The following is a 26,514-nucleotide window of genomic DNA, read 5'->3' on the forward strand; positions in this document are numbered from 1 at the left end:
CCCAGTACATAGATTTCTGTGTTTTATTTGTGTTCCTGTGGCTTGAGAAAAGTGCTGAAAATCTATACTGGTTAGATTATTTGTAGTGATGGTGATTTTGCAGAGCACATGTAACAAAAGGGATTCCCAGATAGTGCTGGTGGTAAAGAACCAGCCTGCCAATGCAGGAGACATGATTGCACCCCTGGGTGGAGAAGATTCCCTGGAGGAGGGCACAGGCAATCGACTCCAGTATTCTTGCCTGGAGAATGAATTCCATGGACAGAAGAGCCTAGTGGACTACAATCCATAGGGTTTCAAAGAATCTGACATGACTGAAGTGACTTAGCACCCATGCACTCAAGCATGTAGCAATTAAAAAAAAAAAAAAAAGAAAGCCATTTTATGTAAAGAGAGAGTAAGTAATGTGATAGCTCTTGTACTTATGGATCAGTAGTGAAGAAAATTAGGCCAGAATAGATATTAAAAATATGAACACACTGCTGTGATTTGAGGACTGGAGATTTGATATGTTTTTATATTATACTGTGCTTATTGATTAAGAAAATGAAAGACCACATAATATACACTTATTAAATATCTGCTGATTGCCATGATACAAAAATGCATATCATTAAACTGAATTAGTGATTTTTGATTATCAAAGTTTTAGCTAACTTTTATTTTCTGCTTCCCTAAATTTAGATTGCAAGCAGTTCCAAGATCACCATTAAGTTTAAAGCAAATTATTTTCACATTTTACTTCATTTAATTATTAGCATTTTGGAATTGATTAAAAATGAAGACAAATAATCTCTCTGATCATATGACTAATTATTTTTAATGTTGTAAAACATACAGTTGACCTGGATTTGTAATCAATTATTGAGAGCATGAATTTGCTCTGTGATTTTGCTAGCATTTACTTGAGTAGATAAGAGGGAGGAATTAGTGTTTTTAAGTGTGAAACTCCTAGCATGATTTATTTCTCAAATTTTGAACATCCTTTGGACTAATTTTGTCACTATATCACATTAGTACTAATTGAAGAGACTCAGATTTAAAGTCTTGTTCTAGATGAAACATAATTTGAATTTCAAGAAATCCAAAATGCCAGCGCTTCTTAAGTGAAATTAAATTGCTAAAAAATCATGCTGATATGTCTTAAAGAAACTGGAATTTTACCACCAAAATCTTTTTCTGAAACTTTTAAGGAGTAATCACGATCATAAAGCAGTTATAAAGAGCCTGTTTGCATTAGATATTCTGCACCAGAACACATAGAAAAATAATAGTATAATTTTGGTTTATGTTCTCTCAGAGCCTTCATGGTTAAGTGCTAAATTAGACCTGTGTACTGGACATATAGAAAAGAAAAAAAAAACATTATTTAAGCAAAATATAATCACAGCAAGCTATTTAAAAACACATATATATGTATACAATTCATATAGCTTCCCTCTACTATAGCACTTCTTTCTTTCCTTTCCTAATTCTCATGCTTCCATGAACTCTGAAATACCCTTCTCAAAAACATTTATCCTCCTGCAGGAACTATTAGTGAGCTGAATCAATGCTCTATTTACAAATTAGATTGCCTTAGGGAGTTATCAAGGGATTTGGCTATTTTTATATTTCACTTACCACCTTATAGCAGTTCCCTTCAGAAGTAATTAGACAGGGTCACAAGCCAGGAATTACAACAGACATCATGGACAAGGAGACAGTAGAATATTCAAAGACACCTGTGAAGTCAATTCAATATAAACATGACAAGATAATACATCTTGTAAAAGCAAAGAAATTAAAGTGAAAGTCTCTAGTCATGTCTGACTCTTTGTGGCCCTGTGGGCCCACCAGCTCCTCTGACCAGGGAATTCTCCAGGCAAGAATACTGGAGTGGGTTGCCGTTCTCTTCTCCCAGGGATCTTCCAAGCCAAGGATTGAACCCAGGTCTCCTGCATTGTAGGTGGATTCTTCACCATCTCCACCAGGAAAACTGAAAAATAAGGACAATGGCTTTCTAAATCTTTCTCTTGTTATTTCAGCTTGAATTATTATTAGAAGGTTAATTTTCTGCTGTTTTAAGGCTTTTAACTAATACTGAATATATTGGAGTTTCAACTTAAACATCAGTCCTTCCAATGAACACTCAGGACTAATCTCTTTGTTGGCAAAGTAACCTAAAATTTTAGGTGAGCATTAATAATTTTCTTTGAGAAAGAAGTCTAGAAAGGCCTTTAATATTTTTTGAGAGTTGAAAAATTTTGTTATAAATTATCAAATGTTTTTAGATTTGAATTACAAAAGTTAATGTTTCTATTATTCTATTAACTGACAGAAATAAAATTCCTGAGAAATCCTTTAGCTAGACCTGCAAAGAAACCAATATTTAAAGATGAATCTAATCTTATTGTTGGTATATACATTTAACTGTTCTGGCTGAATCCATATTTTAAATACTCTGAGATATTTGCCCATGTTGACAGTGTTTTATTTTATTTTATTTATTTATTTTACTTTACAATACTGTATTAGTTTTGCCATACATTGACATGAATCTGCCACAGGTGTACATGAGTTCCCAACCCTGAACCCCCCCTCCAACCACCCTCCCCATATCATCTCTCTGGGTCATACCAGTGCACCAGCCCCAAGCATTCTGTATCCTGCATCGAGCCTAGACTGGTGATTTGTTTCTTACATGATAGTATACATGTTTCAATGTCATTCTCCCTAATCATCCCACCCTCTCCCTCTCTCACAGAGTCCAAAAGTCTGTTTTATACATCTGTGTCTCTTTTGCTGTCTCACATACAGGATTATCATTACCATATCATCTTTATAAATTCCATATATATGTGTTAGTATACTGTATTGGTGTTTTTCTTTCTGGCTTACTTCACTCTGTATGATTGGCTCCAGTTTCATCTACCTCATTAGAACTGATTCAAATGTATTCTTTTTAATGGCTGAGTAATACTCCATTGTGTATATGTACCACAGCTTTCTTATGCATTCTTCTGCTGATGGACATCTAGGTTGCTTCCATGTCCTGGCTATTATAAACAGTGCTGCAATGAACATTGGGGTACACGTGTCTCTTTCAATTCTGGTTTCCTCAGTGTGTATGCCCAGAAGTGGGATTGCTGGGTCATAAGGCAGTTCTATTTCCAGTTTTTTAAGGAATCTCCACACTGTTCTCCATAGTGGCTGTACTAGTTTGCATTCCCATCAACAGTGTAAGAGGGTTCCTTTTTCTCCACACCCTCTCTAGCATTTATTGCTTGTGGACTTTTGGATCTCAGCCACTCTGACTGGTGTGAAATGGTACTTTATTGTCTTGATTTGCATTTCTCTGATAATAAGTGATGTTGAGCATCTTTTCATGTGTTTGTTAGCCATCTGTATGTCTTCTTTGGAGAAATGTCTATTTAGTTCTTTGGTCCATTTTTTGATTGGGTCATTTATTTTTCTGGAATTGAGCTGCATAAGTTGCTTGTATATTTTTGAGAGTAGTTGTCAGTTGTTTCCTTTGCTATTATTTTCTCCCATTCAGAAGGCTGTCTTTTCACCTTGCTTATAGTTTCCTTTGATGTGCAGAAGCTTTTAATTTTAATTAGATCCCATTTGTTTATTTTTGCTTTTATTTCCAGTATTCTGGGAGGTGGATCATAGAGGATCCTGCTGTGATTTATGTTGGAGAGTGTTTTGCCTATGTTCTCCTCTAGGAGTTTTATGGTTTCTGGTCTTACATTTAGATCTTTAATCCATTTTGAGTTTATTTTTGTGAATGGTGTTAGAAAGTGTTCTAGTTTCATTCTTTTACAAGTGGTTGACAAGTTTTCCCAGCACCACTTGCTAAAGAGATTGTCTTTTCTCCATTGTATAGTCTTGCCTCCTTTGTCAAAGATAAGGTGTCCATAGGTGCGTGGATTTATCTCTGGGCTTTCTATTTTGTTCCATTGATCTATGTTTCTGTCTTTGCACCAGTACCATACTGTCTTGATGACTGTGGCTTTGTAGTAGAGCCTGAAGTCAGGCAGGTTGATTCCTCCAGTTCCATTCTTCTTTCTCAAGATTGCTTTGGCTATTCAAGTTTTTTGTATTTCCATACAAATTGTGAAATTATTTGTTCTAGCTCTGTGAAAAATACCGCTGGTAGCTTGATAGGGATTGCGTTGAATCTGTAGATTGCTTTGGGTAGTATACTCATTTTCACTATATTGATTCTTCTGATCCATGAACATGGTATATTTCTCCATCTATTAGTGTCCTCTTTAATTTCTTTCATCAGTGTTTTATAGTTTTCTATATATAGGTCTTTAGTTTCTTTAGGTAGATATATTCCTAAGTGTTTTTTATTCTTTTCATTGCAACGGTGAATGGAATTGCTTCCTTAATTTTTTTTTTCTACTTTCTCATTATTAGTATAAAAACTATCTCTTGGATGTGGATGTGTTCTTTTTCCATATTTGTTATTGCCACCTAAATTTGATAACCACTTCTTACCTGGATTTTAACAATGCTTCTGGCTTTTGAATATTCCTAATTCCTGTCACTACTGTTTGCCAGATTTAAACACTGTTAACTAGTTAGAAACCAGTTAACTAGCTATTAAACCAACTTTCTCTATTGTGGCTTCTCACTATATTCTTTAGAATTACTTATATTTCTCAACAATTAAGTCACCCTGGGCAGCTTAAACTATATTACTCCAATGTATGATATGAGTAATTCTATATTATTTCTTTTACAGACTATGCTTTACAGGAACTACATTACCTAAAATTTGATTCTTGATTCAGTCACATCTTCATATAACATTAGCTAAATTTTATACCCATAACAACCTTATTTTGCCTCAAAGGTTTTTATTTCCTTTCTTTTTTTAAGTTTTAATTTTATTTATTTATTTTTTAATTGTTATTTTTACTTTATTTTACTTTACAATACTGTATTGGTTTTGCCATACATTGACATGAATCTGCCACAGGTGTACATGAGTTCCCAGTCCTTTCTTTTTAAATCAAAATATATTATAACAAGTTATTAAAATTATTTTAACCAAACTCTTTTTACATTTCCTTTCTCCAGTTGAACAACTTTGCATTAAATATTTTTAGCATGTCACATAATTATGGACCAAGCATAAGCATAATACCTATGACAGAGAATTTGGGAAAGGGAGCCCCATGTTCTTTGTTGAACTAGTCTAGAGTGTTTTTACCTCATTGAGCTGGGACGGGGTTGGGAAGGCATGATTCTTGGTTCAAATATCACAACTGTTTGTTTTCTTTTTTTCTCAATGAAGATTTATTTCTTAGTTTTTTTCCATTGTACATTTTTTAAAATATATATATATTTTATTGAAGTATAGTTGACTTGCAGTGTTTCTGGTGCACAGCAAGGGAACACAGGGAACTATGGTGTATATCTTGTAACAACCTATAATGGAAAATAATTTCAGGACTCAGTTCTAAGCCAATTTTAGCAGGTAGTCCTGAATACATTTCCTTTATTTGTTATATGTCCTCAGGGCCATTTCTACAGGCTGTTTTTACTTTGTAATTTTCAACAGTTGCCCTGGGGAGTAGGTCCATAAAGCTCCTCACCAGCTCACAGAGGTAGGAATCCTAGACATTTATTTTTACTGTATTTAAAGAATTAGTTCATAATATACAGAAAAAAAATAACCATTGATACTTTGGGACACAGTGCATAAGAGAGTTGTTTAGTCCTTAAATAGCTCTTTTAAATTTTGTCTGCAGGCAAAATTATTTGAATGTGTGCTTAAATTGGCTATATCAATCAAAGTAAAGGTCAGTAGAATCAAATAGCCTTCTTTGACTGCTTTTCTGTTTTATAATGCTGTTCAGTCAAAATTTCTGAAAAAAAAAATTCTCATAAAACAATGTGATTATATTAAAATATTTTCCAACTTTTAAATGAAGGACATGGAAAGAACATGGCAGATAATCTGAGTTTTAGTCTTTGCTTGCCCTTAACTAAATACATGATCAGTGCAGGTGGGGCGAGGGAGGGGGGACAATTATATTTCTGCTCATTTTTTCATTTGTAAAATGTGAGGATTCAATACTCTTAGAGGCTAGTTTGGAATTCTCCTTATGTGAATACTATTTACTACACTAAATGTAGATACCATCTCCTCCTTGTTGACTGTATGTCTCTTGTATGTAATCCTATCCTGTGAATACTTCTTGAATAGTACTTAATCTGTTATATCAAAATTATTTGTTCACTTGACTCTTTCTTCTATGTGTCAAGAAAGAAATATTCTCCATCACAAGATGGAGTGAATGTGAAAAGTGGGATTATGTTTTGTGAAAATCTTGTGAAAAGTGGGATTATGTTTTATGAAAATCTAAAAGAATATTTTTATATAAGAAATACTTATTTAATTCAAAGATTTTAAAATAAGTTAAATTAAAAATTAAATTGAAATTTTACCAACTGTATTCACATTTTCTGGTTTACTTCTTATAATAATTTAATATATTTTAGAAATACTTTCATCTACTATATGTCTTTTTAGCTTTTTAAAAAACCAAATAGCTTTAAGATTTTTTTTTCTTTTACTTCTTCCATTTTTTTCTTAAGACATGCAACTAATATCTAATGAAAGCTAATAACTTTTATAGTATTCAGGTATGCTGTGTATAGAGCCTATATTTTCCAAACTTTCAAGTAAATAGTTAGAAACTACAAATACAAAAAAGTTCCATGAAGTAGGCCAGGAGTTTATTCAGCTAAAGACTGAAGCACAATTTCATTAGTAGTTCGTTATTTTGTAGAATCACAATTGAAGAAGAATTTGAACTTTGCAGTTCAGGAAACTAAATGCAGATAGTAAACTCTGAGTTGTTCAGACACACATCAGTTTTCAACAAAACTTTTTTCAAACTGAAAAAAGTTGAGATGGCATTAAAAGATTCATCCTATTAAATTATATAGTGTACAATAGATAAAAAACCAAATGTACTGCGATGGATAGTAATTTGTAGCACATTGTTTTTAAAACTATCTGGGCAAAAAATATTCTTTGATGCTTTGCTACAAAAGTGTATCCATCTTTATCTGTGTCAGATTAGATGAGCAACTATTTCCCAGGCATATTTTGTCCCTTTCCACATTATTATATCTCACAAATTTATGTGAGATGAAACAGCAGCCATATACTGAGAGACACCCTTAACTATTCTATTTATTTTCATAAAATGACACACCAGTTCTTCTGTTAACTGTCAAAACATTTTTATCTTCTCCTAGTTAATAATGAAAACTATCTCCTCCTCAAGTTCATCAAAGAAATTTTAGACATTTACACTCCAATGACCCATTCTTAATATAAAAGTTTAAGAATCATATTGCTGGAATATTTTTGAAAGAGTTTAAATCATACATTACATGTTTATAACTTCAGAAATGAAAACAGAAAGTTATGAATTACTTTCTTCTTTTGTGGGATGAATTTAATGGAATTATACTTGGAAGTTATACAGTAACTTTGTGACAGAGTTGAATAACACATACTATTTTTATAGTACATGTACATGAACATGATACTTTACCATACTTATGAGGCATTGTTCAGTTCTAGTAAAAATTTATCTTCTAAGCACTCGTTTTTGTTCATCCTATTAACTGAGAATCTTATATTTGATTATGTTTGACTCTGTCTTTAGGAAATTGTAGGACTTCCCTGGTGGCTCAGATGGTAAAGCGTCTGTCTACAATGTGGGAGACCTGGGTTCGATCCCTGACCCTTCTAATTTTTATGCATGAGTTTGGTATTTCATATGACTTTATTTTCCTCCTCTGAAGTTCCTCAGATATGTATTATTTAATCTATTTTAATATGTTCATTTTGCAAATAATAATGAGCCTGAATTGTATTGAAAACAATAATATTGCTTCAAAAAAATTAAGAATTTCCATTCCCCAAAATGCAAAGTCATGCCCAGAGGTTGGCTTGTAAGACAGTAAGAGCAAAAGGAGGGAATTTCTGGTAGGAGTCTAAATCTGACTCTCACACATATTCTCACTGACCACCAAATTGCTGTGGAGAAGGAAGAAAATTTCCAGTCTTCCATGAGCTTCATGAGAAGGTACCTTGGCTGTAGTCAAACCTACATAGTTGGGTGTTTGGCTCCACCATTAACTAGTTGTGAAGTGGTTGACAAGTTACATAACCTTTCTTTATCTTGGTTTTTAATTCTATCAAATTATAATAATAGCAAGACCAAGACCTTGTAAGATTTTTTGTGAGGATTAAATTGTGCTTAATACACACACACACACGAAGATACACACTCAAAATTTTGAATATTTCTTGGTGTGAGGTAAGTCATTAACATGAGTTAGCTTTGAATATTGTTAGTTAAAAGATGTATAATTAATCTAATTAGAGACACATGCAATTTGGCAGCATACAGGTACCTGCTGAATTGGCAGTAATAAATATATATATATATACTAATACAATTGATACCCTAAGATAGGAATCTTCTGAATATGTGAAATAACACTTTAAATTTAACCAAAGTAAAACAGTGGGCAAAACATTTTTCCCTAACATCTTATATTTGCAAATTTATAACAGATACAACATATACTAATTAATTTTAAATTAGTAAAAAAAGTGAAATAATTCTTAATATTGGACTTGGAACTTATTTCTTAGCTTGCTTCCTGTTCCTTTGTTTTTTAATGTTATAATATTGAAACCCTAAGTAAATAGATCAAGTCTGATTCTTAATTTTGTTTCAGTGATCTCAGAATAAAAGGTAACCTACTATGTCATTAAGTAAAGCTTATGACATTATATTTTGGTTATATTTCCTGTTAAAATAGTTATTAAATCAGCTGGTTTTGAGTTTATGATAATGTCTTTTCCTTCCAAGTGTTGATTAGAAATATTTTATAATGGTTAAAACATTAGCAACTAGTAAAAGTCACAGTGACTGTTTATAGCCACATGATTTGGCTCTCAGCATGTTAATGATTCCTTAAAGAAATGCAAACCAATTTAAATATAATATGGAAACTACTTATAATAAAAACCAGTAGTGAAAACTCCATGAAGTTTAATCCTCTACTAATTTTATGTGTTTTATCCTGTAATTTTTGAGACTTGATTAGATTCAAAGGGAAAAAAAAATCTTACTGAAATAAAGATAATGACTCACACTGAATAATTTCTTTTCCTCCAAATAAGCGATGATAATTGAAATTTGTGACTTGAGGGGTTAAGTTTAACCGCCTTTAAAATGATACTTTCATTGTTGACCAACTATTCAAATGAGCTCTGATTTCAAACAAGTCATCCTTTTAAAGGTCTTTGACAAACATTGCTGAGTGTCATACATCCATATCCCCAGTTCAACTATCCGTGCCTATAATTTGACTGTCAGAATGAAGTACAGGTTCAGAGGAGTCTCTCTGAGAGCATTCTAATAGGATAAGATACTTTTAGCAGATCTTTTTGTGTGTGATTTACACATGTAACATCTTCAGGCTCTGAAAGAAGGTGTGCCTATTCAAAATATCTGAAAATCAAGCTAATATTGACAATTTCCTTTTCAAAGTCAAAATACCTTCATCAGATGTTTAAGCACTGAATAAGAGATCAACGAGATGCTGACCTATGGAGCAGTTAAAGCTGGATGTGCACTCCAAGGCACTGCTGCTTTTGCTGAATGAGCTGTGCTCCACTCCAGAGGCTCCTTTCTGTGAACAAGCTGACATCTGGCTCAGTTCTGCTTGGTCACATAGCTGCCCAGGAGTCCAGCTGCCTGTTTCTGGGAATGTGGTCAGCATGAGGACTGATGAGATTTTAGTTAATCAAATTTCACACAGGTCAGTAAGTTTGATTCCTCAGCTTCTAAGCAAAATCCTGCCAAGTCTACTTTATGTAAGTCCTAAGCTATGAACTTAAAACCTGCTGCAGCTGCTTTTTTACGCAAAGGGTTCTAGAAGTGAAGCCTTACAGACAGAACACATTGCTATTCATTTTTCAATCTCTAGAGGACATATGAGAAGTGGAATTGGCAAGGGGCTAGTGCTCTCTATTTTCAGTAAAAGACACTTCTCATCACAGGCAAAAGTTGTCAAGAAGACTTAGAACAGCTCAAGCTACCTGAAATAAGGTGGCTGTCTCATTAACATTTGTGTCAGATGAAAGCCCACATATTCCCTAGATATAAGAATCATCTCTTCACAGGGGGCCTACACCCCAAAGTCAAGTAGTGCATATCTGCATAGATGGCCATGGATGGGGTAATGTCCTGATAACTGCTGAAGAGCTCAGGGAGAAAGCATCGTTTCCTCGGAAGGGTATCATGTCTTTGTCAAAGCATGTATCTCCCTAAATGATAATCTCTAGTTGATTTACATTTTAGGCACTATGCACAAAATTAAAACACAATTGAACAATTTTCCTCTTTTCCATTCCCAATGCCATTCTCAAGGCTTCTCTTCTCATCAGCTATAACTATATTAGCTAAATATAATTGTTCTTATGGACCGCAATGCAACACCCCTTCAATCTATCTTCTGTATTATTGCCAGAATAATCTTTTGAAGACATTCATTTTGCATAAAGAACTCCTGTCCTGCTTCAAACAATCTTATGGTTCACTATTCCCCTTTAGTTTTCCTAAGTACAGCCTTCAATCTATGCATAACTGATTCGATTCCATTTTTGTCAGTTTAATTTTAATTACTTACACCTAGTCTCCAAAACTGCCCTCGAGTCAGATGAAAGCAAAATTTAAATAAGCTAAATAAAACCCATTAGTTTTCCATTCTCTTTCTCTCATTCATATTCATTTACTGTTGCTTATGGCACTTTCTTTAAGTGAAATGTCCTTCTCCTAATCCTCTTTTCTGCCATTTAAATTTCTAGTCAGGATATAAGACTTAATTTTCCCAATGCTTGAGTAAGTTTCTTCTCATTTATGCAATTTCATTGCAGTTATTATATTTAATATCTATTAATTGTCTCATATTCAGTTTGAGAGATTTCTGGCTTTAGAATGGCAGATGATTTCCAACTGAAACATATATTTTTGTATCATGTTGTAAGATTAGATATTAATTAAAATTTCATATTGGACTTCCCTCATGGCTCAGATGGTAAAGCATCTGTCTAAAATGTGAGAGACCTGGGTTCTATCCCTGGGTTGGGAAGATTCCCTAAAAAAATGGCAACCCGCTCCAGTACTCTTGCCTTGAAAATCCATGGACAGGGAAGCTTGGGGCAGGCTACTATCCATGGGGTCGCAAAGAGAGTCTCTATCTCGTTATTATCAGACAAAGATAAAGGTCCAGGGTCCCCTTCTGACTTCCACTGACACCAAAGTGGGGAGCTCCTCTTTATGTCTGGGTGAAGGTAACAGTTCTGGCTATCTACATGGTTTCTCTACTGATTCTTTGGGGGGACTGAGCTCCTTACTAATGGGCCAAGGTAAAATTCCTGAATCTCCTCCTCTGACACTATCACAGCAGGCATGGGGAGGGCAGCCTTTTATTTGGGGGTTTGGGTGGAATTCCAGGATCACAGCATGGTCTCTATTGAAGCCATTTTGGGGAATAGTTTCATTAACGGTCTTTGGGATGAAAGTTCCAATTCTCAGCTTGGTCTTTTCTGCTACCACCTTGGCAAGAGTGTTGAGAGATCTCAACACAGCCTTGCTATTTTGGGAATATAAACATATATAACCTCTACATAACCGTTTCTGGTGTGACGGGCATGTGGCCACAGTTTTTTCCATCATGTTTGGCTGAAATATAATGGTTGTATGTGAAAATTTTCTGTCTTGCCAGCCACCCATTTCCTGTTCTTTGGTTAGTGATCAGACATTTTGGGGGGCTTTGTGTTGGTTTATTTTGTTTTCCCTTTAATCATTTTAAAGATGGTCTACTTTCTTACAGCTTTCATGGTTGCTTATGAGGATTCAATTATTCTTTTTATCACTACACCCTTATTTGTAGTGAGCTGTTTTTCTCCAATACGACTTTAACAACTTTATTTCTTATTTTTGGCTTTCAATAGCTTGGATATAACGTATCTCATATATGTAATATCACCCTTCAAATTTGGGGTGATTTAACATTCTTTAATAGGTCCTGTGGGTCAGCTTATCTTTTTTCATGCTTTTTCTTTTCTTTATTTTTCAGATTAAATTATTTTAATTGATCTGTCTTCAAATGCACTTATTCATTCTTATGTTATCTCTATTCAGCTATTAAGATTATTTTGTGATTATCTTATTTCAACCATTTTAATTTTAATTTCTAGAATTTCTATTTCTTGTAATTTTTATACTACCTTTAGTATTCCAACATACACAAATAAATGGACATAAAATATTACATATACAAATATATGTATATGATTTTATTACATTCTTATTTTGTTTATCTTAACAGAAGGCAAAGGTAAGAGTCTCTTAAAAATACTTTTTCTAAAAAAAAAAATACTTTTTCTTTGCTGAATTCAACACCGGGTTCATAGCAGAATCACTCTTGGTTGAATTTTTATTTATTTATTTATTTATTTATTTTGAGAATATGTTTTATTTTCTTGGTTCTTCATGGGTTGGTTTAATTGGGATTGTTTCCTGGAAATTATGGGTGCAAAATTGTGGAGATTCTAGATTCTGTTCTTTTTCATCTGATTAAGTGTTGGCTTTTATCAGGCAGTTATCCTAACTGCCTTTTAAAACTCTCAACGCTGAAAACTCTTTATCTTGGGCAGCAGCTTCAGTTCAGACTTTTTGTCTTTATCATGGTTAGTGTGTATTTCACACATTCAACTATGAGTCAGAAATGAGAACAGACAGGATATGGGAATCTCATTTCTGGTTCTTTCTCTTATAGACTTTCCTATTCTCTGTAGTAGACAAAGTTTTCCAACTTTAGTTTCTTGATTTTCTGTCCAGAAATATTTTTTTATTATTATTATTGGCCTCAACATCTCATCACCTGTGTCTTGTTAATGACACATAGGCAAGACTAGCTGCCAAAATGGACACTTATTTCATATAGCTCTCCTGCTCACATCCTTTGAGTGTGTGCTGCTAACTAGAGCCTGTCAGTTCATGTTCTTTCTCCTGCAACTTCAGACTTGCCTTTTGCTTTGCTTTTGGATTATATGATAGTTTTATGAGGGTATTCACCCAGTAGGATCTTAATCCCTTGTTATCAGAAGTACAAGGTCAGTAACCCAATTTTTAATGAAGTACTAATCATTATGCTTTTGTCTATCATTCTTAAATACATCTTTTTATATTCTGTTTAGAAATGCTGGGAGGCCAAGACGCTGAAAATCTTATTTCTCGTAGTCTGTTGATCCCCTTTGAGTTCAATAAAGGGAGGCTGGAGGGATGAGTAGGAGCAAAGAGACTCAATTCTTCCTTTGTGAAATTATTGCTCAATCATGTTATCATTGTTTTAGTAATGTATATGACAATTGATTCTATTCACCTAAGTACCTACTTTTCTTTAGCACTCATAGAACCGACTTTATCATGCACCTTAAGAAATTCCTGCACCAACTGGTTAGAAACCCTTTTTCAGATTTCTGCATCCTAACAACATTTGGCACTGATACATTCTAAAAGTTGTTGAGATACTGCCACAATATCATTCTCAGAGGCTGGAGTCCCAGATCTCAGGAAATTTCTCCTAAGATTCTAATGTTCTGATAACTCTAATCTTCCTCCTCTTCTTGGTCCTACAGTCCCAGAGGCATATGGAGGTATTATTTCAGCATTTGCCTATTCACTCTTTTTTACTGTTTATTTCTTCAATCACAGCTTAAGAAATTTCTTGTATTCAATTCTATATTTTCAAGGAATGTTTCTCAAATAATTCTAAGATGTTTGGTAACTTATGCTTATCTAGAATATTCAGCTTTATGCTGTTGATATAGGGTATCACTGTGATATTTTATGTGATGCATCATTATCTTTTCAGACTAGAATGCCAGAGAGCAAAAAGTTGGCATGGAACTGAGACAAAATTTTAAAATTATATTATTGACTATATTAGATAAAAAATTAATTTGTGGTGGTTATTGAAAATTGTTATATAGAAATGACACCAACAACAGTATTTTCCAGATAAGTAGCTTTCTAGAAATTGTCATGAATTCTATTTCTTTGCTCTAGTAAAAATATCACATAGAGAAAAACAGCTTCAGTTGCATTAAGTTTTTAATAGTCGACAGAAATCTCTAAAATTCTATACAGTTGTACCCTGCACCACACAGGCATTAGATAGTCATCTTATTTCTGAATATTTTCAAATATTTTTTTAAAACCTATAAACCAATAGTAAATTAGTAAAGGATATGACTTGTTCAAACATCTAATACATATATGCTAATGATAGACCTTCTGACCAACACACTGATGGAATTTACCAGCAGAAGAATCCTTTACCATGCAATAATTTTGACCAGATATATTTGGCTGGCTAGGGTTTCATATAATAATAATAATAATTAATAATAACAACTGATTGGAATTTATGGATTTGTGGGTTGTTATAGTTTCCTGAAATATGTACTGGAGTAGGAAATAAAGGTTGTTCACCTCTAAAACAATTCACATCTGCATAAATGATAAAACTGCATGTATTACTTCATGAAATCATAAGTTAAACCTGGGCAGGAGTGCATCCTAATGCAGTAAATGCATGTCTCTGGAGTGATCTTGACAGTACTGAATTAATCCTTGTTTCACCTGTATCTTGAGATGAATTTCATCCTTGAAATCCTTCATAAGATTTATATGGTATAAGAATCTTGTGAATCTGATTCCTGGTATTACCTCAAAAATCATTATAAATTATGAAGCAGAACTCTGTGTGATGATATGAAACATCAAGATATAACGGAATAGGGAAATCATCAAAATTTGAAAGACCAGGTATTGTATGTCCCCTTCTCCTCTGAAACAGAAAGCATGCAAATTCTATGTAATCGGGTGTCATGAAGTTCCATCTATCTCATTACATTTAAAGTTACATAGATCTAAGACAATTTACTTAGGACCAATTACTTTGTGTTTTATAGCATTTGTTTTGGTGGAATCTTTAAGTTATATTTATAGGCTATCATTAAATTAATAATAGTAAAGTTCATCATATATGGTAATACTTAGGCAGATGTGAGACAAAGAAAACACTTCATATTTTTCTCTGTTCACCTATATTTAACTACTAAAATCAATCTTAATATATCAAAGGTTTCTGGATAATAGCTTTTTTCCTTACCTATCAAAACACGCCTACAATTTCTGCCATTTTCCTTCCTAAAGATTAAAAGTTCTAAATGTCTTAGCATCTCTGGTGTGTCCACTCAATGTCTCAGTATCTATAGCAAATAATCAACAATAAATTGTGTATACTGCAACAGGGGAATAGTAGATGCATCCTTTCCCTTTAAGAACACCTTCATTAACCAGCTGAAACTTATTATTTTATATCTGTTGAGCTACCACTCTGGGGTTACTTAATATAAAATATAAAATTACATTTAACTTTAGGACAAAAAAGCACACATAATGATATATTCACCCCTATATGTGTGTGTGTTTAGTTGCTCAGTCGTGTCTGACTCTGCTACCTGATGGACTGTGGCCCACCAGGCTCCTCTGTCTATGGGGATTCTTCAGGCAAGAATACTGGAATGGGTTGCCATCCCCCTCTCCAGGAGATCTTCCCAACCCAGAGATCGCACCCAGGTCTTCTGCATTGCAGGCACATTCTTTACCATCTGAGCCACAAGGGAAGCCCATTCACCCCTAAATATTGTGTATTATAATTACTATATAATTTACTTTAATAAAGTAAATATTGAAATTTAGTTCTTTCTGTTTACAAAACATTGTTATGCACATAACAAGAAGAATAAGAATCAAAAGCTGATGGAGGTTAAACTATGTCTCCTAAATAGATGTGTGAAAAGATTGAAAAAATAAATCTTCGAAGCTGTATTGTCTAAATGAAGAGCTGGAATTTCTATACTTTCCCTCTATTACTCAGAACCATGCAGGGTAAAGGATCCTTGTCCCTGTGATCTTTCATCTAATGAAAAACTGCGTAACTGAAGTACAGTTATGTGTTTGTGTATTTTTAATATAATGGTCTAATCAGAGAAGCAAGGGAAATACATTGTTCTGTTGCTAAGCTGTATCCACTCTTAGTGATCCCATGGACTGCGTTTTCTGCCAGGCTCCTCTGTCCATGGACTTTACAGGCAAGAATATTGGAGTGAGTTACATTTTCCTACTCCATGGGATCTTCTCAACCCGGGATTGAACCTGCATCTCCTGCATTGGCAGGCAGACTCTTTACCTCTGCAAGACATGGGAAGCTCACAGGCAAAAGGATAGGCCTATCCATAGAAGTGCTGTGAAATTCAGCCTTATCTCATCATCCCAGAAAGCTTATTAATGGGTGAACTCCAGCTGCCAGTTGTATGAAAAATTACTCATCAATCATTTATAAAACTTAAAATTAGGCTGCTTAAAAAAAAAAGACATTATTTTGCATCAACCAACTTGCTACTGCTTTGTTTTACTTTGAAAATACATCAAAGGGAGAAGGTAAAATTATTGTATCTTCTATGACATGAATAAAAAAATATCTGATCCTAGTGCCAATAGAAAAATCACTCAAATAGAATATTCTTTGTATTCTTCACAAATATCTTTAAATATGAGAATTTGGGGCCGATGATGAATTAGATATTATTACAATAAGAAAATAAGTACAGAGAGTAAATGCTGGTTAGTTTTAAAACCCTGATGGAACTGGCTTTTTATATTCTTTCTGTGTAAGTGAAATCATTATTAAACAAACAGAGCATGCATAGCTCTTATTGTTTAGATGGCTGAGCCAGGTTTAAATGTCATTTAGGAGTGCTTACAACATATGGCATTGATAGATGAAAAAGAAAATTGCCATTTCAAGTTGACCTCTTTTATCTAAACCAGGGTTGTCTTAAGTGAGTTTAGATAACTACCTAAATTAGTCATCATTAAAGTGTCACAAGCTCTAAAAAATTTGACTTTAAGTTGTCTTACTTTTAGAAACTTTGTCTTGTAAGAAAAGGTAAAATTCACCAAAATATAGAAAAATGATTTTAATATTTTTTCAATTTTCTTTTTTAGATGTGATTCAAGTCTGTTCATAAATTTTATTTAGATAATCTGCTCTATCTAATCACTAATAATAGAAAAGAATACCTCTCTGGCAGCTTGTATTCATCATTGCTGAAAATCTATAGGACATATTTAGCAGTAGAATGATCTTGTGTTTCCTCACTATTTCTGACATGAAATTCTACCAAAAGAAAAATTATGGTTGTAATAAGAGAGAAGCTTATTCTGTTCAGTTCTGTTTAGTTCAGTTCAGGTCAGTCGCTCAGTCGTGTCTGACTCTTTGCGACCCCATGAACCACAGCATGCCAGGCCTCCCTGTCCATCACCAACTCCTAGAGTCCACCCAAACCCATATCCATTGAGTCGGTGATGCCATCCAACCATCTCATCCTCTGTCGTCCCCTTCTCCTCTTGCCCTCAATCTTTCCCAACATCCTATATTTTCATAATATATATATATATAAAACTTATTTTAGCAAGATGAACTAACATTTAAATCTTAGACTGGATTCTCTTTTTCAAAAATAAAACAAAAGAAACAAACTCATATTTCTACTCTTTCATGTTTAGGTATTTGTTATATTCTTTGATCCATTTAATTTTGTCCAAGTTGATAATTTTCTTTATAGTTTTATAATATCTACTACATTTTTAAACATTTTGCACTATATTGAGAAAGAAATAAGGAGTGAAATGTAGAAAAACTTATATTTATTGAACATCAACTATGTGCCAGTATCTGCTAGTCATTTAAGATAAGTTATTAAATATATGTAGAATATAACCTCTGTTCAATGTGCTATGAGAGAATTAAAAATATAGTTTACGGAAAATTAAACACCATTTTTATCTTAAATGAACTAGCCTCAGTATGTTAAGATAAACCTCACAAACTGCATAAGAAACATAGTTAGCAACCTATTTCTAAAAGTACAGTTCATGTACATGTAAATGAATATATGGTCATACATATGGAAATGGTAAGTACCAGTGGCACGCACCAGCTCCTTCTGACAATCAATAAACACAGAAACAGAACCATTTCCATTACATAATTCTATTTGTTGCAAATATAGCCTGCCTTAAACTGAAAATCTGTGGCTTTAAAAGGAATAAATTGTTATTTTTTCCAATTTCTAAAGTCATTTATATCTGATTTTGTTAAAATAGGGAGGAAAGACAATCAATCTAAACAAAAGATTTCATTTGGAATTTTTGATTTTTGCTTCATGTAATACAAAAACTGCATTGTCCAGTAGGACAGCTCTTTAAACATTTGCTGTCTACATGTGGCTATTGAAAAATTAAACTTAATTTAAATAATTTAAAATTCCTCCTCAGAAACAAAAGTCACATTTCAAGTGCTCAGTGGTCACAGGTGGCAGTTGGCTATCATTTGGGAAAGTTTCAGATCTAAAGATCTGTCATTGCAGAAGGTCCCATGAGGTGCCATTCATGAATACTTTAGTCTGATGCACCTACATTTAAATAAAATAGGTAAAACTGGCAAAAGTTTAAGAATGAATTTCCATATATTAGTGTATTACATATAGCGGTCATTTACTACTTGATTTATGTTTATATTAATATTTATGTGTGTGTTACACTGAGGTTTTCAAATTTGTACTCTTGTAGTAATATCAGAGCTACAAAGAATTGCTTATTATGTGAGTTTTCATACATCACTACAAATTCCATACTAACTCGATCTATAGTGATTCCTAATTTTTAGTAAACTTCTTGCATATTTCAGTTCGGTTCAGTTCAGTTCAGTCGCTCAGTCGTGTCTGACTCTTTGTGACCCCATGAACTGCAGCATGCTAGGCCTCTCTCTCCATTACCAACTCCTGGAGTCCACCCAAACCCATATCCATTGAGTTGGTGATGCCATCCAACCATCTCATCCTCTGTCGTTCCCTTCTCTTCTTGCCCTCAATCTTTCCCAACATCAGGGTCTTTTCAAATGAGTCAGCTCTTGCATATTTACTTGATTATTTTCTTTTTTGAATAGCTGCTTTATAGTTTCATAGTGTGAAGTTAAATAGCTCTAAGTACTTTTACGTATTTATTTGTCTTTTTATTTTGGTTTTGGCTTCTACAGATTTCTGTTTTGAACTTATAGCGTTTTCAGCAGGTCTAATATTGCGAAACCCTCAAGTTATTTTTTGAGAAGACTTCACAAGACATTCTCTTTTGGAAGACTGAGCTAATGGTTGCAGCAGAAAAGGAGGAGTAGTTCATTGAGCATCAGAGGCCTAGGCTAAATCCCTTCCTACTTGAAGGAAGCTGGGCAAGGTGATCTACAATTTTGGTCTTATTTTTCCTTATATACAATTTGGGCACATTTAATATACCTTTCACTTAAAGATCCATTGGGTGCAGTAAGTTATATAATACAAACCTATGAATAGTTTGAGTATTTGAAAGCTCTCTAAAATATTAGTTGCTTTCATCTAAATTTCTTATGTATATTGGTGCTTCTAACTCTATACTTATTTTAGATCTTCAAAAATAACACATTTCATCTCTGTCTAACTAGAAAGTGAAGATATAACAGAAAAGTTCTCAGGCACTAAGTTTCCAAAATTTTTAATATTTTTTCATATTTCATAAATGCATCTATTTATGAATGATTATTCAAACAACAACCTATTTGGTGCTGTTAATGGACTAGTTACACTATTTGATCAAAAGAGTTAAGCTAGTCGTATATGCAGATACGTTACCAGTTTTATTTAACATAATTTTGAAAGACTTAATTTTCAGTTATTTTCTTTATAAGTCTTACTAATAGAAGAAAACATTGCTAACATGATATAGCAAATATTTTCTATTAATAGTATTAGAAATACTTTTGTTAACCAAATTTTTTCTGAAAAAATTTTCTCCATATCTTTATGGAGATAAAGAAATGCTTATTTGTTTATTGTTAAGATTGCAGCTCAGGAAAGAAACACAGATTCCAGAAACACTTGAATCATATTTCCACCAGACTACAAAACACAGTAATCTTACAAATGCAAAACCTCAAGGCCACAGCTAGTTATATGAGCTTTTTGTCAATAATCATGATTGGAGCTGGTAGTACGTAAGAGTACTTGTTAAAAAAGGTTTGGTTAAGGTCTGAATGGTTACATAGTTTCAAGGGGGACTTTGAGACCACAAGATTGAAGCTAGAAGACAATCTTCTAAAAAAAAAAAAAATGGCTTAGCCTGTTCTTGAGAGCTATGGTGCAAGTCTGAAAGTTTTCATTAGTGTAGGAAGGGGTCTGAGGCCAAATTCTCAAAGGCTGCCCAAATCCACTTTGTATGCCTGAACTTATTCCATTCTGATTTCCATCTGTCATCACTTGTAAACTATGCTGCTGCTGCTCCTAAGTCACTTCAGTAGTGTCTGACTCTGTGCAACGCCATAGACAGAAATCCATCAGGCTCCTCTGTCCATGGGATTTTCCGGGCAAGAGTACTGGAGTGGGTTGCTATTGCCTTCTCCATGTATAACTATAGACAAATTAAAAAGTTATAATATCAATGTTGTTCAGTCACTAAGTCATGTCCAATTCTTTGTGATATCATAACTGTGGCACACAAGGCTTCCCAGGTATTCACTATCTCCTGGAGTTTTCTCAAACTCATGTCCATCGAGTCAGTGATGCCATCCAACCATCTCTTCCTCTATTGTCCCCTTCTCCTCCTGCCTTCAATCTTTCCCAGCATCAGGGTCTTCTCAATGAGTCAGCTTTTCACATCAGGTGACCAAAGTATTGGAGCTTCAGCTTCAGCATCAGACCTTCCAATGAACACCCAGGACACATATCCTTTAGGATTGACTGGTTTGATCTCCTTGCAGTCCAAGGGACTCTCAAGAGTCTTCTCCAACACCACAGTTTAAAAGCATCAATCCTTTGGTGCTTAGCCTTCTTTAGTGTCCAACTCTCACATCTGTACATGACTATTGGAAAAACCAAAGGTTTGACTATTCAGACCTTTGTCAGCAAAGTGATGTCTCTGCTTTTTAATATGCTATCCATATTTGTCCACAGGGTCACAAAGAGTTGGGCATGACTGAAGTGATTGAACATGCACACACATATATCTACCATCCTTAGGCTGCAAGAGCCACACTGTTAAGTTAACTGAACTTTGCCAAAGCATGGTAGTGGACTAGTGTGTCCACTTTGATGTTGGTGGATAGGAGTAAGTTCTTGAGGTAACTACAACTTTCATGCAAAGATGGGCACAATAAAGGACAGAAATGGTATAGACCTAACAGAAGCAGAGGATATTAAGAATAGGGGGCAAGTATACAGAGAAGAACTATACAAAAAAGTCTTAATGATCCAGATAACCACAATGTTGTGGTCACTCATCTAGAGCCAGATATAATGGAATGTGAAGTCAAGTGGGCCTTAGGAAGCATCATTACAAACAAAGCTAGTGGAGGTGATGGAATTCCAGTTGAGCTATTTCAAATCCTGAAAGATGATGCTGTGAAAGTGCTGCACTCAATATGCCAGCAAATGTGGAAAACTCATCAGTGGCCACAGGACTGGAAAAGGTCAGTTTTCATTCCAATCCCCAAGAAAGGCAATGCCAAAGAATGCTCAAACTGCCACACAATTGCACTCATCTCACACACTAGTAAGTAATGCTCAAAATTCTCCAAGCTAGTCTTCAACAATACATGAATTGTGAACTTCCAGATGCTCAAGCTGATTTTAGAAAAGGCAGAGGAACCAGAGATCAAATTGCCAACATCCTCTGGATCATGGAAAAAACAAGAGAGGTCCAGAGAAACATCTATTTCTGCTTTATTGACTATGCCAAAGCCTTTGACTGTGTGGATCACAAGAAACTGTGGAAAATTCTCAGAGATATGGGAATACCAGACCACCTGACCTGCCTCTTGAGAAACCTATATGCAGGTCAGGAAACTACAGTTAGAACTGGACATAGAACAACAGACTGGTTCCAAATAGGAAAAGGAATACGTCAAGGCTGTATATTGTCACCCTGCTTGTTTATCTTATTTGCAGAGTATGTCATGGGAAATGCTGGGCTAGATGAAGCACAAGCTGGAATCAAGATGGCTGGAAAAAATATCGATAACCTCAGATATGCAGATGACATCACCCTTCTGGCAAAAAGTGAAGAACTATAGAGACTCTTGATGAAAGTGAAATAGAGTGAAAAAGTTGGCTTAAAGCTCAACATTCAGAAAACGAAGATTATGGCATCTGGTCCCATCACTTCATGGGAAATAGATGGACAAACTGTGGAAACAGTGGCTGAATTTATTTTGGGGGCTCCGAAACCACTCCAGATGGTGATTGTAGCCATGAAATTAAAAGATGCTTACTCCTTGGAAGGAAAGTTATGACCAACTTAGACATCATATTTAAAAGCAGAGACATTATTTTGTCGACAAAGGTCAGTCTAGTCAAGGCTATGGTTTTTCCAGTAGTCATGTATAGATGTGAGAGTTGGACTATAAAGAAAACAGAGCTGAAGAATTGATTCCTTTGAACTGTGGTGTAGGAGAAGACTCTTGAGTGTCCCTTGGACTGCAAGGAGATCCAACTATTCTATCCTATAGGATATCTGTCCTGGGTGTTCATAGGAAAGACTGATGCTGAAGCTGAAAACTCCAATACTTTGGCCACCTGATGTGAAGAGCTGACTCATTGGAAAAGACCCTGATGCTGGGAAAGATTGAGAGCAAGAGGAGATGGGACAACAGAGGATGAGATTATGGTTGGACGGCATCAGCGACTCAATGGAGATGGGTTTCTGTAGACTCCGGCAGTTGGTGATGGATAGGGAGGCCTGGTGTACTGTGGTTCATGGGGTCACAAAGAATCGGACATGACTGAGCAACTGAACTGAATTGAGTGATGACATAGAGTTTGCAATACACATTTAAAACACATCCAATTTTCTTTCAAATAACACTTTTCCACTCAGAGGAGAGGTGTGAGTTACTCAGCTACAACCCATTCCAATCATCACATTGATGTGGGGGATGTGGTAGCAAAAAAGAAAATTGAGAAACTCTTGTGAAGTTCACAGTCGATAGGCACAACCTCTTTGAAATACTAAGACTTAATCAGATTATTGCTGAGAGGGATTGGGGGCAGGAGGAGAAGGGGACGACAGAGGATGCAACGGCTAGATGGCATCACTGACTTGATGGACATGAGTCTGAATGAACTCCAGGAGTTGGTGATGGACAGGGAGGCCTGGCATGCTGCGATTCATGGGGTCACAAAGAGTCGGACACGACTGAGCGACTGAACTGAACTGAACTGAATCAGATTATAGACTGCTTCACCTCCCTCCATACCTTACAACCACATTACAAAAGCCTACTTAGAGAAGCTCTTTTATTCAGTATCTAGCTGTAGTTGAACTTCCTAGGTGGCATTAGTGGTAAAGAATCTGCCTGCCAATGCCTGGAGACACAAGAGAGGCAGGTTTGATTCTGGGTTGAGAGCTTCCCTTGGAGAAGGAAATGGCAACCCACTTCAGTATTCTTGCCTGGGAAATCCCATGGACAATGAAGCCTATCAGGCTGCAGTCCATGGGGTTGCAAAGAGTTGGGCACAACTGAACAACTGAGGTCATATACATGCACACACACACACACGCACACACACACACATGTGCACACACACACAAACACACACAGCTGTACCCAGTACTGCTGCTGCTGCTAAGTCGCTTCAGTCGTGTCTGACTCAATGTGACCCCATAGATGGCTGCCCATCAGGCTCCCCCGTCCCTGGGATTGTCCAGGCAAGGACACTGGAGTGGGTTGCCATTGCCTTCTCCAATGCATGAAAGTGAAAAAAGTGAAGTTGCTCAGTCGTGTCTGACTCTTTGTAACCCCATGGACTGCAGCTTACCAGGCTCCTCCGTCCATGGGATTTTCCAGGCAACTTCTCCATGTACCCAGTACAGCTTTCAACAAAATTGCAAGCATACTAAAACCTGAAGAAAAAAGAAGTGTGTGTGGGGGGAGAGAAACAGTTTGAAGAGACAGAACAACCATTACAACCAGATAAAGCAGGGTTGTTGGAGTTACCAGACTGAGAATTTAGAACAGCTTTTATTAATATGATAGAAACTCTAATGGATAAAGCAGACAGTGTGCAAAAACAGATGTAAGTAGAGGGATAGAAACACTAAGAAAGTACTAAAAGAAATGCTGTAATAGAAATGGAGAGTGACTTCTTAGGGCTTATGGTAGACCAGACCATCTCAAGAAAGAATCCTTGAGCTTAAGTACATCCAGGAGACACTGACAAATTTAGGATGCTTGGGGCTGGTACACTGGGATGACCCAGATAGATGATATGGGGAGGGAGGTGGGAGAGGGGTTTAGGGTTGGGAACTCATGTACGCCTGTGGTGGTTTCATGTCAATGTATGGCAAAACCAGTACAGTATTGTAAAGTAAAAAAATGAAATTTAAATTAAAAAAAAATAAAAGCAAGGATAAAAAGACTGAAATAAACAAAAAACAAATAGAATATCCAAGGACTGTAGGACCTCTGGATAGGTATATCATACATATAATGGGAGTGTCAGAAGGGGAAGAAAAAAAAAAGGAACAGAGGAATTATTTGAAGTAATAGTGAGTGAGAATTTTCCAAATGAACATCAAACACCAAATAAGGGATTCAAGATGTTCAGGAAATGAAAGCCACATAAAAACCTCTCCACCCACTCCTTGCCCCACCCCCTCATTCAAAACCTAAGCCTAAGCTTATCACATTCAAATTACAGAAAATCAAAGATAAGCAATAGAAGCATGAAGAAAGGTGGGGGGGGTGGTAGGAGGGACACCTTACCTATAGAATTGCAAGGATAAAAGTTACATCTGCCTGCAATGCAGGTTACCCAGGTTCAATCTCTGGGTCAGGAAGATTCCCTGGAGAAAGTCATGGCAACCCACTGTAGTATTCTTGCCTGGAAAATTCCATGGACAGAGGAGCTTGGCAGGCTACAGTTCATGGGGTCGTAAACAGTCAGACACGACTGCATGGCTAACAACCAAAGCCAGCCTAGCTGCTTTATCTTACTGTTCTGAACAAATAAGGAGAGTAGAGCAGACTTCCTGGTGGGTTTGGGTTTTTCACACCCACCATGATCACGAGCCACCATGAGCCACAATCACCAGTACTTACATGCCACTGTGAGTTTCTAAACTCAAGCTTCCCTCAGGAACTCTGCTTCTGCAGAGAGAAGAATTCACCTAGCTTCTGACACAAGTTCACTTTCTGGTTCCCTCCTCTCCTGTATCCTCACTGCTTGCTATAAAATAGGCTATAGATATAATTCACATGTCAAAGATGCCTGGGTTATCTGGACTTCTCTGAATGCTTTCCTGAACTGCAGATTTGCACATTTCATCTCAAACAATCTACTTGATAGCTAATATGGTTTTCTAAGTTAAAATATATTGCACCTACAATTTATACAATATTTTCTATAATACCTGCTTCTCTTAGTTTTCCCTACCAGTTAAATATTTTTTGGCCTGTTGTTTAAACCAAGTTACTAGGTGTATAGTGGTTACCTCAAGAACCTACTCCTGTCCACCAAGATTGAAGCAAACACACTAGTCAACTACCATGCTTCAGCAAAATTCAGTCCACTTTAGATTGTGGCTCTTTAGTCTAAGAATGGTAGATATGCACGCTCAGTAACTTCAGGTGTGTCCAGCTCTTTGTGATCCTATGGAATGTAGTCCACCAAGCTCTTCTGTCCATGGGATTCTACAGGCAAGAATACTAGAGTGCAATTTATGATAATTATTCAGCTCACCCAAGCTGAAATGAAGATGTCTGGGAGAAGTAGCAACAACCTCAGATATGCAGATGATATCACTTTAACGGTAGAAAGTGAAGAGAAACTAAAGAGCCTTTTGATGAAAGTAAAAGAGTCGAGAGTGAAAAAGCTTGCTTAAAATTCAACATTCAGAAAGTTAAGATCATGGCTCCCATTTCATTAGTTTGTGTTTTCCAATTTCTATACCTCCTCTTTTTTAATGCCCTTTTTCAAGCCTTTATCAACAATAGTAGAAAAGCTTTTGTATACATATATAAATAATATATATTATATATATGTTAGAAAACATGAATTTTTGCCCAACTAAAAAATTGTATGACATTTTGATTCCACTTGTTTGTGACATTTTGATTCCACTTATGAATAGAATGCTAGATTCCTAATCAAAAGTAGATATGCAACAAGCAATAAAGGTTTACTGTATAGCACAGGGAAGTATAGCTAGCATCTTGTAATAACCTATAATGGAAAATAATCTCAAAAATAAT

Source organism: Capra hircus, chromosome 9 (assembly GCF_001704415.2).
Source record: "Capra hircus breed San Clemente chromosome 9, ASM170441v1, whole genome shotgun sequence".
In the NCBI taxonomy this organism is placed as follows: domain Eukaryota; kingdom Metazoa; phylum Chordata; class Mammalia; order Artiodactyla; family Bovidae; genus Capra; species Capra hircus.